The following is a 16,451-nucleotide window of genomic DNA, read 5'->3' as shown; positions in this document are numbered from 1 at the left end:
ATCCCCCAACCTGGCACCCTGCCCATCCTAACATCTCACCAAAGATCTCTGAGGCGACCACCACAGCCACAACAATACTTTCATGCAGAAGTAATCTCTGCAGCATTACATAAAGTGACTGGTGTTGCCTCAGAGTCACTGTGTGACCCTGGTTTAACCTGCTGCGCTGGTTTACTAAAAACTATTTGTGACTGTATGGTTAATTGTTAACGATCCCTCACTACATTATCAATATCATCACTCTGCTGGAGGAACAAGAAGCTCACTGGCTGCAAGTTCTCAATTTAGCATGAATGAAATAACTAGTTATTTGAAAGTCCGTATATCAGGTCCTCAGGGTTGCTGCTAGTAGTATGCTACTATCCTTCTCAATCCAAATAACTGAATAACATATCCACCACTCAAATTACTTTCATATTTCACTATACTAATTCACCACTAATCCTTTATGGGTTCCGGAGTAGCGTGCTACTCACTGAAAAAGCGCTTTGATGCCTCGTCAAGGGTAGTAAGCGCTATATAAATGCAACTACAATACAGTATAATATATGTTATGCTCTTTTACTGCGTAATCGTATCTCCATGCGCACATTCCTAAGTATGTGTGTGTTTGCTTTGTGGGGCCTGGTAGGGGCAGGCCGGTAACGACCCATCACTGGGCTTTGCATTCTAGCGTGGTTTGGAAACAAAAAACCTCACCAACAGATTGAATTGAATACAGAACCTACAGCACTCTGGCTGCGTCACTGGCATGGGCCAGTGACGTAACAAAGGCCTCCGCAGCCCCTGCGGTGCGGGGTGGGGGGCGAGCTCCAGGAGTCCCCCTCGGCACAGTACCCTGGCCTGACAGCTCCTGACTGAGTCTGGAGGAGGGGGGCTTCACCGAGAGGCTTGTCCAGGGTTGATCATCCAATAACTCTGGGATGGCTTCTAAAGTGATTCTGTTTTTTTGAAACTGAACATGCAGCACGGACACCCAAGAGGGCCAGAACAACACCGGCCGACACCACACCCATTCAGTTGAACTCTGGAGAGCGGGTTAAGAGCCGGACAAGAGGAGCGACCCGCAGCGGCAGCAGAGACCGCTTCACTTCTCGCCGCGACGAGCGCTCTGCAGGCGGGGGGCGACTCTTCAAACCACAGATCTCAGCACCAGCCAGAGCAGCTCCCCAGCCCGCCACCCAACAACAGCGGCTCCCCCGGCCCGCTCTGATGCGGAGCCCAGGCTCCCCATGCCCCGGGGGCCAGAGCAGCGACGAAGGCTCCTCTCCACACCAGGAATTTATGGTTCTCCCGGACCTGCAGGATCACCATGCAGCCCCAGCCGAGAAAGGTGAGCCCTGGCCGCGCTCCCCGGCTGCCCCACGTCTGCAGCAGCCCCCGCAATTCTGGGCCAGTAGAGAGGGCCCGTGCAGAGCGGCCCTCGGGGCACATACACCCCTCTGCAAAACAAAGCAGTGGCGCCGTGAAAACACCAGATGCAAGCAGCAGCCCTGCAGCCACATTCGAAGGAAAGAAACTACGCTATGGACCCGCCTGGACTTCTTTACTTTTTCTTTTATCATGGCCGCCATTTTGCTGCTGCTCTCGGACGCTTTTCTCTGGACCCTGACCCGCCATCTTGCCCATTCCCTCATCTTTTGACCCTTTTCCCTCGTTTCCCCCTTGACGATCCTCAAATGTTTCTTCACTTTTCTGATTTGTCTTTTCTCCATACCCGTGTATCCCTCCCACCCTCCCTTGGTTCTGTGACTGCATCCCCCCTCCGACCCCACTTAATGGAACTCTGCTCTTCTGTATATAGAGATAACTCTAATCACTAGTATATGCAGTAGACCTTTGTACTCTCTACCAATCCTATGTGACTCTCAGAGTATATCCATTCGAATCCCTTCCCTATGTATATAGAGATAACTCTAATCACTAGTATTTGCAGTAGACCTTTGTACTCTCTACCATTCCTATGTGACTCTTAGAGTATATCCATTCGTATCCCTACCCTATGTATATAGAGATAACTCTAATCACTATATGCAGAATACCTTTGTACTCTCTACCATTCCGATGTGACTCTAAGAGTATATCCATTCGTATCCCTTCCCTATATATATAGAGATAACTCTAATCACTAGTATATGCAGTAGACCTGTGTACTCTCTACCATTCCTATGTGACTCTTAGAGTATATCCATTCGTATCCCTTCCCTATGTATATAGAGATAACTCTAATCACTAATATATGCAGTAGACCTTTGTACTCTCTACCATTCCTTTGTGACTCTTAGAGTATATCCATTCGTATCTCTTCCTTGAGTGACTTTACTATTTGTACATTTGCAATTTTTCTTTCTGTGTGTATATCTTCCTTGTGTGACTTTACATCTTGTACATTTGCAATTTTTTTTCTGTTTGTATCTTTTATGTAACACATGTAATCCTTAGTCCTTATGTTTTGCAACTGGTTCTTATGTAAAGCGCTCTGACACCTTCGAGTAAAGTTTGCGCTATATAAAATCGCATTAAATAAAATAAAATAAATAGTTTGCAGGAGGGGGGTGCTCAAGTTTCGTAACGCGAGTGGAGTGGGCCCCTTGCTCCTTTCTCTCTCTCTCCTCCTCTCTGTAAAACTTCAAGGCAAAGACAACACAGTTCAGTACAAGGCAGTTTAATTTCTGGGAAATCGGTCCCTGCACTGTATTTACCTTTCTCTGCTCTTGTTGGATTTGGACATCATAACTAGCACGCAGATATGTACAATAGTGTTTAATGTTCCTTAGACAAATAAGCGTAATCATTTATTAAAAAATAATGTAGGTCCTTGCGTATTATCGCAATTCCCAATAGACACAGAATGGCCAAAACCCTTTGATACATCAGACCCATAATTTCCAAAGACATTCACTTCACACACACATTGGACAACTTAGGACTCGAGGGGATGGGTGGGGTGATTGTTCAACAAAAGCCAGTAAATGTTCCACTGAAATACACTAGCATTTCTATGAGGGAAAGGTATTCCTTTATCCACAATCTCTAGATAAGACCCTTAGTAGGTCCTGTACTGCAATGTGGTACCAAGAGTCAGTAGTATATAAAAACACAATACTAGGGAGCCGCGCAGTGTTTACCTGTAAGGGGGCACTAGACTGGCCCTAAAAACACCATTAGAGTGTGAAGGGGATTATAAAATGTCACTTTCCCTTGCTGATAAAAAGGCTTGCCCAGCCTGCCTTGCAACTGTGCAGACTCCATGAAATGCTTTTGCTGTCAGTTAAAATTAAATTCAGGAATCATGGTATGGTATAGTTGGAATAATAAACCAAATGTACACCAGTTTTGCTACAGCAGTGAAGTTGCCCAACCAGCGTTGTCGTGCATGGTCTGACCATGGGTTCCTCCAGAAAATGTGATTTTCTAATAAAAACATTCATTGGCGCTTATTTCCCTCGTGTAAAGTTACCATTAACTATTTGAGCTAACAACAGATTATGAGGATGCCTGCTTGAAGTTCATGGAGTAGCACTAGAATGGTTCTTACTGCAAAATGTGGGTGCATGCATGTAATGGTGGCTTATACTATGAAATGTGAGTGAATGCATGAAATGGTGGTTCTTATTGTGAAATGTGGGTGAATGCATGACATGGTGGTTCTGACTGTGAAATGTGGGTGAAAGCTTGAAATGGTGGTTCTTACTATGAAATGTGGGTGAATGCATTAAGTGCTGGTTCTTACTCAGAAATGTGGGTGCATGCATGAAATGGTGGTTCTTACTCTGAAATGTGGGTGAGCGCAAGAAATGGTGGTCCTCACTATGAAATGTGGATGAATGCTTGAAATGGTGGTTCTTACTATATGAAATGTGGGTGAATGCATGAAATGGTGGTTCTTACTATATGAAATGTGGATGAATGCTTGAAATGGTGGTTCTTACTGTGAAATGTGGGTGAATGCATGACATGGTGGTTCTTACTGTGAAATGTGGGTGAAAGCATGAAATGGTGGTTCTCACTATGAAATGTGGGTGAATGCATTAAGTGCTGGTTCTTACTCAGAAATGTGGGTGCATGCATGAAATGGTGGTTCTTACTATGAAATGTGGGTGAATGCATTAAGTGCTGGTTCTTACTCAGAAATGTGGGTGCATGCATGAAATGGTGGTTCTTACTCTGAAATGTGGGTGAATGCAAGAAATGGTGGTCCTCACTATGAAATGTGGATGAATGCTTGAAATGGTGGTTCTTACTATATGAAATGTGGGTGAATGCATGAAATGGTGGTTCTTACTATATGAAATGTGGGTGAATGCTTGAAATGGTGGTTCTTACTATATATGAAATGTGGGTGAATGCTTGAAATGGTGGTTCTTACTATATGAAATGTGGGTGAATGCATGAAATGGTGGTTCTTACTATATGAAATGTGGGTGAATGCTTGAAATGGTGGTTCTTACTATATATGAAATGTGGGTGAATGCTTGAAATGGTGGTTCTTACTATATGAAATGTGGGTGAATGCTTGAATTGGTGGTTCTTACTATATGAAATGTGGGTGAATGCTTGGAATGGTGGTTCTTACTGTGAAATGTGGGTGGATGCATGAAACGGTGGTTCTTAATTTGAAATGTGGGTGAATGCATGAAATGGCGGTTCTTAATTTGAAATGTGGGTGAATGCATGAAATGGCGGTTCTTACTGTGAAAGGTGAGTGAATGCATGAAATGGTGGATCTTTCTATTAAATGTGGGTGAATGCGTACAATCTTGGTTCTTACTGTGAAATGTGGGTGAATGCATGAAATGGTGGTTCTTACTCTGAAATGTGGGTGAATGCATGAAATGGTGTTTCTTACTATGAAATGTAGGTGAATGCATGAAATGCTAGTTCTTTCTCTGAAATGTGGGCGAATGCATGGAATAGTGACTTTTACAATGAAATGTGAGTGAATGCATGAAATGATGGTTCTTACCGTGAAATTTGGGTGAGTGCATGAAATGGTGGTTCTTACTCTGAACTGTGGGTGAGTGAATTAAATGGTGGTTCTTACTATGAAATGTAGGTGAATGCATGAAATGCTGGTTCTTACACTGAAATGTGGGTGAATGCATGAAATAGTGATTTGTACTATGAAATGTGGGTGAAAGCATTACACGGTGGTGCTTACTGTGAAATGTGGGTGAATTCATGTAATGGTGGTTATCACTGTGAAATGTGGGTGGATGCATGAAATGGTGGTTCTACTATGAAATGTGGGTGAATGCATGAAATGGTGCTTCTTACTGTGAAATGTGGGTGGGTGCATGAAATGGTGGTTCTTACTATGAAATGTGGGTGAATGCATGAAATGGTGGTTCTTACTATGAAATGTGGGTGAGTGAATTAAATGGGGGTTCTTACTGTGAAATTTGGGTGAGTGCATGAAATGGTGGTTCTTACTCTGAAATGTGGGTGAATGCATGAAATGCTGGTTCTTACTATGAAATGTGGGTGAATGCATGGAATGTTGGTTCTTACTGTGAAATGTGGGTGAGTGCATGAAATGGTGGTTCTTACTTTGAAATGTGGGTGAGTGCATGAAATGGTGGTTCTTACTCTAAAATGTGTGTGAATGCATGAAATGCTGGTTCTTACTATGAAATGTGGGTAAATGCATGAAATGCTGGTTTTTACTTTGAATGTGGGTGAATGTATGAAATGGTGGTTCTTACTGTGAAATGCGGGTGAATGCATTAAATGTTGGTTCTTACTGTGAAATGTGGGTGGATGCAAGAAATTGTGGTTTTTACAATGAAATGTGGGTGAATGCATGAAATGGTGGTTCTTACTGTGAAATGTGGGTGAATGCATTAAATGTTGGTTCTTTATGTGAAATGTGGGTGGATGCAAGAAATGGTGGTTCTTACTATGAAATGTGGGTGAATGCATGAAATGGTGGTTCTTACTATGAAATGTGGGTGAATGCATGAAATGGTGGTTCTTACTATGAAATGTGGGTGAATGCATGAAATGGTGGTTCTTACTTTGAAATTTGGGTGAGTGCATGAAATGGTGGTTCTTACTCTAAAATGTGTGTGAATGCATGAAATGCTGGTTCTTACTATAAAATGTGGGTAAATGCATGAAATGCTGGTTTTTACTTTGAATGTGGGTGAATGTATGAAATGGTGGTTCTTACTGTGAAATGCGGGTGAATGCATTAAATGTTGGTTCTTACTGTGAAATGTGGGTGGATGCAAGAAATTGTGGTTTTTACAATGAAATGTGGGTGAATGCATGAAATGGTGGTTCTTACTGTGAAATGTGGGTGAATGCATTAAATGTTGGTTCTTTATGTGAAATGTGGGTGGATGCAAGAAATGGTGGTTCTTACTATGAAATGTGGGTGAATGCATGAAATGGTGGTTCTTACTATGAAATGTGGGTGAATGCATGAAATGGTGGTTCTTACTCTGAACTGTGGGTGAGTGAATGAAATGGCGGTTCTTACTTTGAAATTTGGGTGAGTGCATGAAATGGTAGTTCTTATTCTGAAATGTGGGTGAATGCATGAAATGCTGGTTTTTACTATGAAATGTGGGTGAATTTATGAAATGCTGGTTTTTACTCTGAATGTGGGTGAATGTATGAAATGGTGGTTCTTACTGTGAAATGTGGGTAAGTGAACAAAATGGTGGTTCTTACTATATGAAATGTGGATGAATGCATTAAATGGTCTTACTCTGAAATGTGGGAGAATGCATGAAATTGTGATTTTTACTGTGAAATGTGTGTGAATAAATGAAATGGTGGTTCTTACTATGAAATGTGGGTGGATGCATGAAATGGTGGTTCTTACTATGAAATGTGGGTGAATGCATGAAATGGTGGTTCTTACTCTGAACTGTGGGTGAGTGAATTAAATGGTGGTTCTTACCGTGAAATTTGGGTGAGTGCATGAAGTGGTGGTTCTTACTCTGAAATGTGGGTGAATGCATGAAATGGTGGTTCTTACTGTGAAACGTGGGTGAATGCATGGAATATTGGTTCTTAAAGGTGAAATGTGGGTGAGTGCACACAATGGTGGTTCTTACTATATGAAATGTGGATGAATGCCTTAAATGGTCCTACTATGAAATGTGGGTGAATACATGAAATGGTGGTTCTTACTGTGAAATATGGGTGGGTGCATGAAAAGGTGGTTCTTACTATGAAATGTGGGTGAATGCATGAAATGGTGGCTCGTACTGTGAAATGTGGGTGAATGCATGAAACGGTGGTTCTTAATTTGAAATGTGGGTGAATGCATGAAATGGTGGTTCTTACTGTGAAATGTGAGTGAATGCATGAAATGGTGGATCTTACTATGAAATGTGGGTGAATGTGTGCAATGGTGGTTCTTCCTATGAAATGTGGGTGAATGCATGAAATGGTGGTTCTTACTCTGAAATGTGGGTGGATGCATGAAATGGTGGTTCTTACTATGAAATGTGGGTGAATGCATGAAATGGTGGTTCTTACTCTGAACTGTGGGTGAGCGAATTAAATGGTGGTTCTTACTGTGAAATTTGGGTGAGTGCATGAAATGGTGGTTCTTACTCTGAAATGTGGGTGAATGCATGAAATGGTGGTTCTTACTGTGAAACGTGGGTGAATGCATGGAATGTTGGTTCTTACTGTGAAATGTGGGTAAGTGCACACAATGATGGTTCTTACTATATGAAATGTGGATGAATGCCTTAAATGGTCTTACTATGAAATGTGGGTGAATGCATGAAATGGTGGTTCTTACTGTGAAATGTGGATGGGTGCATGAAAAGGTGAATCTTACTATGAAATGTGGGTGAATGCATGAAATCGTGGTTCTTACTATGAAATGTGGGTGAATGCATGCAATGGTGGTTCTTACTATGAAATGTGGGTGAATGTATGAAAAGATGGTTCTTAATTTGAAATGTGGGTGAATGCATGAAATGGCGGTTCTTACTGTGAAATGTGAGTGAATGCATGAAATGGTGGATCTTTCTATGAAATGTGGGTGAATGCGTGCAATGGTGGTTCTTACTGTGAAATGTGGGTGAATGCATGAAATGGTGGTTCTTACTCTGAAATGTGGGTGAATGCATGAAATGGTGGTTCTTACTATGAAATGTAGGTGAATGCATGAAATGCTAGTTCTTTCTCTGAAATGTGGGTGAATGCTTGGAATAGTGACTTTTACAATGAAATGAGGGTGAAAGCATTAAACGGTGGTTCTTACTGTGAAATGTGAGTGAATGCATGAAATGATGGTTCTCACTGTGAAATGTGGGTGAATGGATGAAAGGTGGTTCATACTCTGAAATGTGGGTGAATGCATGAAATAGTGATTTTTACTATGAAATGTGGGTGAAAGCATTAAACGGTGGTTCTTACTGTGAAAAGTGAGTGGATGCATGAAATGGTGGTTCCCACGTGAAATGTGGGTGAATGCATGAAATGGTAGTTCTTACTGTGAAATGTGTGTGAATACATAAAATGGTGGTTCTTACTGTGAAATGTGGGTGAATGCATGAAATGGTTGTTCTTACTGTGACATGTGGGTGGATGCATGAAATGGTGGTAATTACTATGAAATGTGGGAGAATGCATGAAATTGTGGTTCTTACTCTGAACTGTGGGTGAGTGAATTAAATGGTGGTTCTTACTGTGAAATGTGGGTGAGTGCATGAAATGGTAGTTCTTACTCTGAAATGTGGATGAATGCATGAAATGCTGGTTTGTACTTTGAATGTGGGTGAATGTATGAAATGGTGGTTCTTACTGTGAAATGTGGGTGAATGCATGAAATGTTGGTTCTTATTGTGAAATGTGGGTGAGTGCATAAAATGGTGGTTCTTACTATATGAAATGTGGATGAACGCCTGAAACAGTGTTACTATGAAATGTGGGTGAATGCATGAAATGGTGCTTCTTACTGTGAAATGTGGGTGAATAAATGCAATGGTGGTTCTTACTATGAAATGTGGGTGAATACATGAAATGGTTGTTCTTACTGTGAAATGTGGGTGAATTCATGAAATGGTGGTTCTCACTGTGAAATATGGGTGAATGCTAGAAATTGTGGTTCTTACTGTGAAATGTGGGTGAATTCACGAAATGGTGGTTCTCACTGTGAAATATGGGTGAATGCTAGAAATTGTGGTTCTTACTGTGAAATGTGGGTGAATTCATGAAGTGGTGGTTCTTACTGTGAAATGTGGGTGAATACATGAAATGATGGTTCTTAAACAGAAATGGTTGTGAATACTTCAGGATCTGGTGTGACATCCATGTGTCCACCAGGACCGCCCCAACTCTGCTTCAATTGAGGAAAGAGCTTTTAAGAAAACTACTTAACAACCCAGTGACAGTGCACTGCTGCTCTCAGAGCATCGTTACACATCCAATGACTCGCATAGTGCAGTTTTCTACAGCCTTGCTGCTCGAATCACACTATACAAATAGTACTTAAACACACGAAAGCCAGACAATGCAGGGAGGTTCCCTACGGAGTATGCATTTTTAAAAAGTCTGTGAGAGAAACAGCAGATGACCAATAATAATAAGTGAGCCAATGTCAGGCTGGTATCAATAGTGGACCACATCAAGCTGGTGATTATCTTGTTATGCCTATAAAAGTTGCAGACTGGTGTGCAATTCTTCATATGTGCTCCACATTGGGTAAATATTGTTTTTAAAATATTTGCTCTGTATTGACCATGAGTAGAAACATTTTGAATTGTGATTTCAGTTTACAGATGTCGGCAAACATTTATATTTAGTTTACCAACAGCAGTTCAGGCTGCACGTTTCCATGGAGGCTGCCCCAATTATTGTGTGTTACGCTCCACCAGTCTTTGGGATTTAAGTGAGCCACAATACATTCATAGGTCTAAATGTTCCAGAATGCACATTGCTGTTTGTTGAAAAATAGAAACTGTCTGAAGCTGTCACAGATAACATTAATTACTTGGGAGTTGTGCGCTGTCTACCAATCAGCATCTCCTTGTGCTCACCAATCAGCATAGATATTTTTGCCCTGGATTTTTCGAGATCCAGGCAGATAAGGAAATTGAGCTCATACAAAACTCAGTGAAGAAAAGTATAGTAATGATAAACAACGGTGAAACTTTGTAAAGGAGGAGTTTATCATAAACATTTTAATTTAGGGTCATCCTTTTATAGCACATTTTTTACTCACATAACCCCTCAGGTAGTGTATCCATTTCTGCATGAGCAGTAACAGTTTTTTATTTCTTTTAATACACATTGCGTTCCCTTGGAGGTGGTTTTTAGGTTGAGCTTGGTTAGCGCATGCACTGCTCTGCAAGGCATGCTGTATTGAGGTAGGAAAAAAACTGCAAAAAACACAGTTGATGGACAGAATGTAGAACAATGTCATACATTCACCCCAGTACAAGGATCTGGGCCTAAATCCATCGTTTTGTTGCACTCCACACCACCCTGGGTTAGACACTGGCTATATGCAAATCAGCTCTGACCCTGTGCCTCATGGGAACAGTCCAGTCCGAACTACCAAGCCATGTCTTTCCCAGACCGGAATCAAGCATCCAAGGACCGGTTTCTGGCTATCAGCCTTCATCAGCCTGGATAGCTTGGCTCCAGTGGTGTGGAGAGCCTGGGACTCACGTCTGAGCATACCCAGCCCACTCGGGGTGAAAATTGCAAAAAACACAGTTGATGGACAGAATGTAGAACAATGTCATACATTCACCCCAGTACAAGGATCGGGGCCTAAATCCATCGTTTTTTTGCACTCCACACCACCCTGGGTTAGACACTGGCTATATGCAAATCAGCTCTGACCCTGTGCCTCATGGGAACAGTCCAGTCCGAACTACCAAGTCATGTCTTTCCCAGACCGGAATCAAGCATCCAAGGACCGGTTTCTGGCTATCAGCCTTCATCAGCCTGGATAGCTTGGCTCCAGTGGTGTGGAGAGCCTGGGACTCACGTCTGAGCATACCCAGCCCACTCGGGGTGAAAATTGCAAAAAACACAGTTGATGGACAGAATGTAGAACAATGTCATACATTCACCCCAGTACAAGGATCGGGGCCTAAATCCATCGTTTTTTTGCACTCCACACCACCCTGGGTTAGACACTGGCTATATGCAAATCAGCTCTGACCCTGTGCCTCATGGGAACAGTCCAGTCCGAACTACCAAGCCATGTCTTTCCCAGACCGGAATCAAGCATCCAAGGACCGGTTTCTGGCTATCAGCCTTCATCAGCCTGGATAGCTTGGCTCCAGTGGTGTGGAGAGCCTGGGACTCACGTCTGAGCATACCCAGCCCACTCGGGGTGAAAATTGCAAAAAACACAGTTGATGGACAGAATGTAGAACAATGTCATACATTCACCCCAGTACAAGGATCTGGGCCTAAATCCATCATTTTTTTGCACTCCACACCACCCTGGGTTAGACACTGGCTATATGCAAATCAGCTCTGACCCTGTGCCTCATGGGAACAGTCCAGTCCGAACTACCAAGCCATGTCTTTCCCAGACCGGAATCAAGCATCCAAGGACCGGTTTCTGGCTATCAGCCTTCATCAGCCTGGATAGCTTGGCTCCAGTGGTGTGGAGAGCCTGGGACTCACGTCTGAGCATACCCAGCCCACTCGGGGTGAAAATTGCAAAAAACACAGTTGATGGACAGAATGTAGAACAATGTCATACATTCACCCCAGTACAAGGATCTGGGCCTAAATCCATTGTTTGTTTGCACTCCACACCACCCTGGGTTAGACACTGGCTATATGCAAATCAGCTCTGACCCTGTGCCTCATGGGAACAGTCCAGTCCGAACTACCAAGCCATGTCTTTCCCAGACCGGAATCAAGCATCCAAGGACCGGTTTCTGGCTATCAGCCTTCATCAGCCTGGATAGCTTGGCTCCAGTGGTGTGGAGAGCCTGGGACTCACGTCTGAGCATACCCAGCCCACTCGGGGTGAAAATTGCAAAAAACACAGTTGATGGACAGAATGTAGAACAATGTCATACATTCACCCCAGTACAAGGATCTGGGCCTAAATCCATCGTTTGTTTGCACTCCACACCACCCTGGGTTAGACACTGGCTATATGCAAATCAGCTCTGACCCTGTGCCTCATGGGAACAGTCCAGTCCGAACTACCAAGCCATGTCTTTCCCAGACCGGAATCAAGCATCCAAGGACCGGTTTCTGGCTATCAGCCTTCATCAGCCTGGATAGCTTGGCTCCAGTGGTGTGGAGAGCCTGGGACTCACGTCTGAGCATACCCAGCCCACTCGGGGTGAAAATTGCAAAAAACACAGTTGATGGACAGAATGTAGAACAATGTCATACACTCACCCCAGTACAAGGATCTGGGCCTAAATCCATCGTTTTTTTGCACTCCACACCACCCTGGGTTAGACACTGGCTATATGCAAATCAGCTCTGACCCCATGCCTCATGGGAACAGTCCAGTCCGAACTACCAAGCCATGTCTTTCCCAGACCGGATACAAGCATCCAAGGACCGGTTTCTGGCTATCAGCCTTCATCAGCCTGGATAGCTTGGCTCCAGTGGTGTGGAGAGCCTGGGACTCACGTCTGAGCATACCCAGCCCACTCGGGGTGAAAATGGCAAAAAACACAGTTGATGGACAGAATGTAGAACAATGTCATACATTCACCCCAGTACAAGGATCTGGGCCTAAATCCATCGTTTTGTTTGCACTCCACACCACCCTGGGTTAGACACTGGCTATATGCAAATCAGCTCTGACCCTGTGCCTCATGGGAACAGTCCAGTCCGAACTACCAAGCCATGTCTTTCCCAGACCGGAATCAAGCATCCAAGGACCGGTTTCTGGTTATCAGCCTTCATCAGCCTGGATAGCTTGGCTCCAGTGGTGTCGAGAGCCTGGGACTCACGTCTGAGCATACCCAGCCCACTCGGGGTGAAAATGGCAAAAAACACAGTTGATGGACAGAATGTAGAACAATGTCATACATTCACCCCAGTACAAGGATCTGGGCCTAAATCCATCGTTTTTTTGCACTCCACACCACCCTGGGTTAGACACTGGCTATATGCAAATAAGCTCTGACCCTGTGCCTCATGGGAACAGTCCAGTCCGAACTACCAAGCCATGTCTTTCCCAGACCGGAATCAAGCATCCAAGGACCGGTTTCTGGCTATCAGCCTTCATCAGCCTGGATAGCTTGGCTCCAGTGGTGTGGAGAGCCTGGGACTCACGTCTGAGCATACCCAGCCCACTCAGGGTGAAAATTGCAAAAAACACAGTTGATGGACAGAATGTAGAACAATGTCATACATTCACCCCAGCACAAGAATCGGGGCCTAAATCCATCGTTTTTTTGCCCTCCACACCACCCTGGGTTAGACACTGGCTATATGCAAATCAGCTCTGACCCTGTGCCTCATGGGAACAGTCCAGTCCGAACTACCAAGCCATCTCTTTCCCAGACCGGAATCAAGCATCCAAGGACCAGTTTCTGGCTATCAGCCTTCATCAGCCTGGATAGCTTGGCTCCAGTGGTGTGGAGAGCCTGGGACTCACGTCTGAGCATACCCAGCCCACTCGGGGTGAAAATTGCAAAAAACACAGTTGATGGACAGAATGTAGAACAATGTCATACATTCACCCCAGTACAAGGATGTGGGCCTAAATCCATCGTTTTTTTGCACTCCACACCACCCTGGGTTAGACACTGGCTATATGCAAATTATGCAAATCAGCTCTGACCCTGTGCCTCATGGGAACAGTCCAGTCCGAACTACCAAGCCATGTCTTTCCCAGACCGGAATCAAGCATCCAAGGACCGGTTTCTGGCTATCAGCCTTCATCAGCCTGGATAGCTTGACTCCAGTGGTGTGGAGAGCCTGGGACTCACGTCTGAGCATACCCAGCCCACTCGGGGTGAAAATTGCAAAAAACACAGTTGATGGACAGAATGTAGAACAATGTCATACATTCACCCCAGTACAAGGATCTGGGCCTAAATCCATCGTTTTTTTGCACTCCACACCACCCTTGCATATAACCCAGGGTGGTGTGGAGTGCAAAAAAACGATGGATTTAGGCCCAGATCCTTGTACTGGGGTGAATGTATGACATCGTTCTACATTCTGTCCATCAACTGTGTTTTTTGCAATTTTCACCCCGAGTGGGCTGGGTATGCTCAGACGTGAGTCCCAGGCTCTCCACACCACTGGAGCCAAGCTATCCAGGCTGATGAAGGCTCATAGCCAGAAACCGGTCCTTGGATGCTTGATTCCGGTCTGGGAAAGACATGGCTTGGTAGTTCGGACTGGACTGTTCCCATGAGGCACAGGGTCAGAGCTGATTTGCATATAGCCAGTGTCTAACCCAGGGTGGTGTGGAGTGCAAAAAAACGATGGATTTAGGCCCAGATCCTTGTACTGGGGTGAATGTATGACATTGTTCTACATTCTGTCCATCAACTGTGTTTTTTGCAATTTTCACCCCGAGTGGGCTGGGTATGCTCAGACGTGAGTCCCAGGCTCTCCACACCACTGGAGCCAAGCTATCCAGGCTGATGAAGGCTGATAGCCAGAAACCGGTCCTTGGATGCTTGATTCCGGTCTGGGAAAGACATGGCTTGGTAGTTCGGACTGGACTGTTCCCATGAGGCACAGGGTCAGAGCTGATTTGCATATAGCCAGTGTCTAACCCAGGGTGGTGTGGAGTGCAAAAAAACGATGGATTTAGGCCCAGATCCTTGTACTGGGGTGAATGTATGACATTGTTCTACATTCTGTCCATCAACTGTGTTTTTTGCAATTTTCACCCCGAGTGGTCTGGGTATGCTCAGACGTGAGTCCCAGGCTCTCTACACCACTGGAGCCAAGGTATCCAGGCTGATGAAGGCTGATAGCCAGAAACCGGTCCTTGGATGCTTGATTCCGGTCTGGGAAAGACATGGCTTGGTAGTTCGGACTGGACTGTTCCCATGAGGCACAGGGTCAGAGCTGATTTGCATATAGCCAGTGTCTAACCCAGGGTGGTGTGGAGTGCAAAAAAACGATGGATTTAGGCCCAGATCCTTGTACTGGGGTGAATGTATGACATTGTTCTACATTCTGTCCATCAACTGTGTTTTTTGCAATTTTCACCCCGAGTGGGCTGGGTATGCCCAGACGTGAGTCCCAGGCTCTCCACACCACTGGAGTCAAGCTATCCAGGCTGATGAAGGCTGATAGCCAGAAACCGGTCCTTGGATGCTTGATTCCGGTCTGGGAAAGACATGGCTTGGTAGTTCGGACTGGACTGTTCCCATGAGGCACAGGGTCAGAGCTGATTTGCATATAGCCAGTGTCTAACCCAGGGTGGTGTGGAGTGCAAAAAAACGATGGATTTAGGCCCAGATCCTTGTACTGGGGTGAATGTATGACATTGTTCTACATTCTGTCCATCAACTGTGTTTTTTGCGTATTGAGGTAGGGACTTGAAGCTTCGCCTGCTCTCCACCCACATTTTTCATGGGCTTGTGTCATTGTCCACTGTAAATTGTGGCTGTTCATTGGTCAAAAGGCTTAGTAGTCTCTCCTTAATATCGCCTTGTCTCATTTTGTAACCTCCCATGGTTGCTCGGTAGGCTTTAATTATAGCCTCCGAGCACTATTTTCTCAAATAGCTTTGTCCTGTCTGCTGTTGCAGGCAAGACATGCTCTCTCATAATGCATTCTTTAAAACTTTATAGCACATATTTGCAATGCAATAGGTCTCGCATTTGCTAGAGTTTAAGCTACTGGCAATGTAAATGACAATGCCTTTTATTTATCTGTTTTAAAAACAACACATAAATAAAAGGTGTTGGAAATGGGGGTTGCCCAAGTCTCAAAGGGGGTAGCATGGCATCAAGCGGGCAGGCCAAACTTCGAGGACATGTGAAGCATTCACGCAGTACCCACAGACGACACACCAATCACACTACAAAAGAGTCACGACACCATCTTTCGTTGGAAAAGAATAAGTTTAGTGTTATCTCCAACCTGCAAGGTAAAAAGGAAAAATACACTGGTAATCACAACAAGGCGCCAACTGGCGCCAGAGCCAAATACATCATGGGGAATTATTTACATGGGACAAAAGGGATGAGTCCATAAGTCCATGCTGCAAGGAAAAAGGATGGTTAAATAAACATTAGCCCTGGAGCCAATCTGGCGGGGCCAACTCAGGCTCTCATCCTACAGGGAAGGCTGTAATTGCAAAAGTTCTACATTAGCATAGTTAATCATCATGCACATTAGCACCAACCCAACCCCTGTTAGGGAAAGAAAACATTAGGGCATCACGGCATAACATGGGCAGGGACACCTGCAATAAATCAGCCTATCTGGCCCCTCCATCTGGTACATAAACAAGGGCCTGGAATAACATCAGGCCAACCCATTGACCAACTTAGGCGGAACATACA

At 44.4% G+C, this 16,451-nt stretch overlaps 1 protein-coding gene across 1 annotated transcript in view; it reads right to left on the bottom strand.

Moving 5' to 3' along the window:
* Positions 1-16,451, bottom strand: part of LOC144797756 (exocyst complex component 3-like protein) — a 199,864-nt gene that overhangs the window by 58,377 nt on the left and 125,036 nt on the right. The gene's annotated exons all lie outside the window — the stretch shown is intronic.

The sequence above is a fragment of the Lissotriton helveticus genome, chromosome 12, assembly GCF_964261635.1.
Source record: "Lissotriton helveticus chromosome 12, aLisHel1.1, whole genome shotgun sequence".
NCBI classification, from domain to species: Eukaryota; Metazoa; Chordata; class Amphibia; order Caudata; family Salamandridae; genus Lissotriton; species Lissotriton helveticus.
The sequence above is the reverse complement of the archived record's forward strand: the minus strand, read 5'-3'. Positions and strand labels throughout refer to the sequence as shown.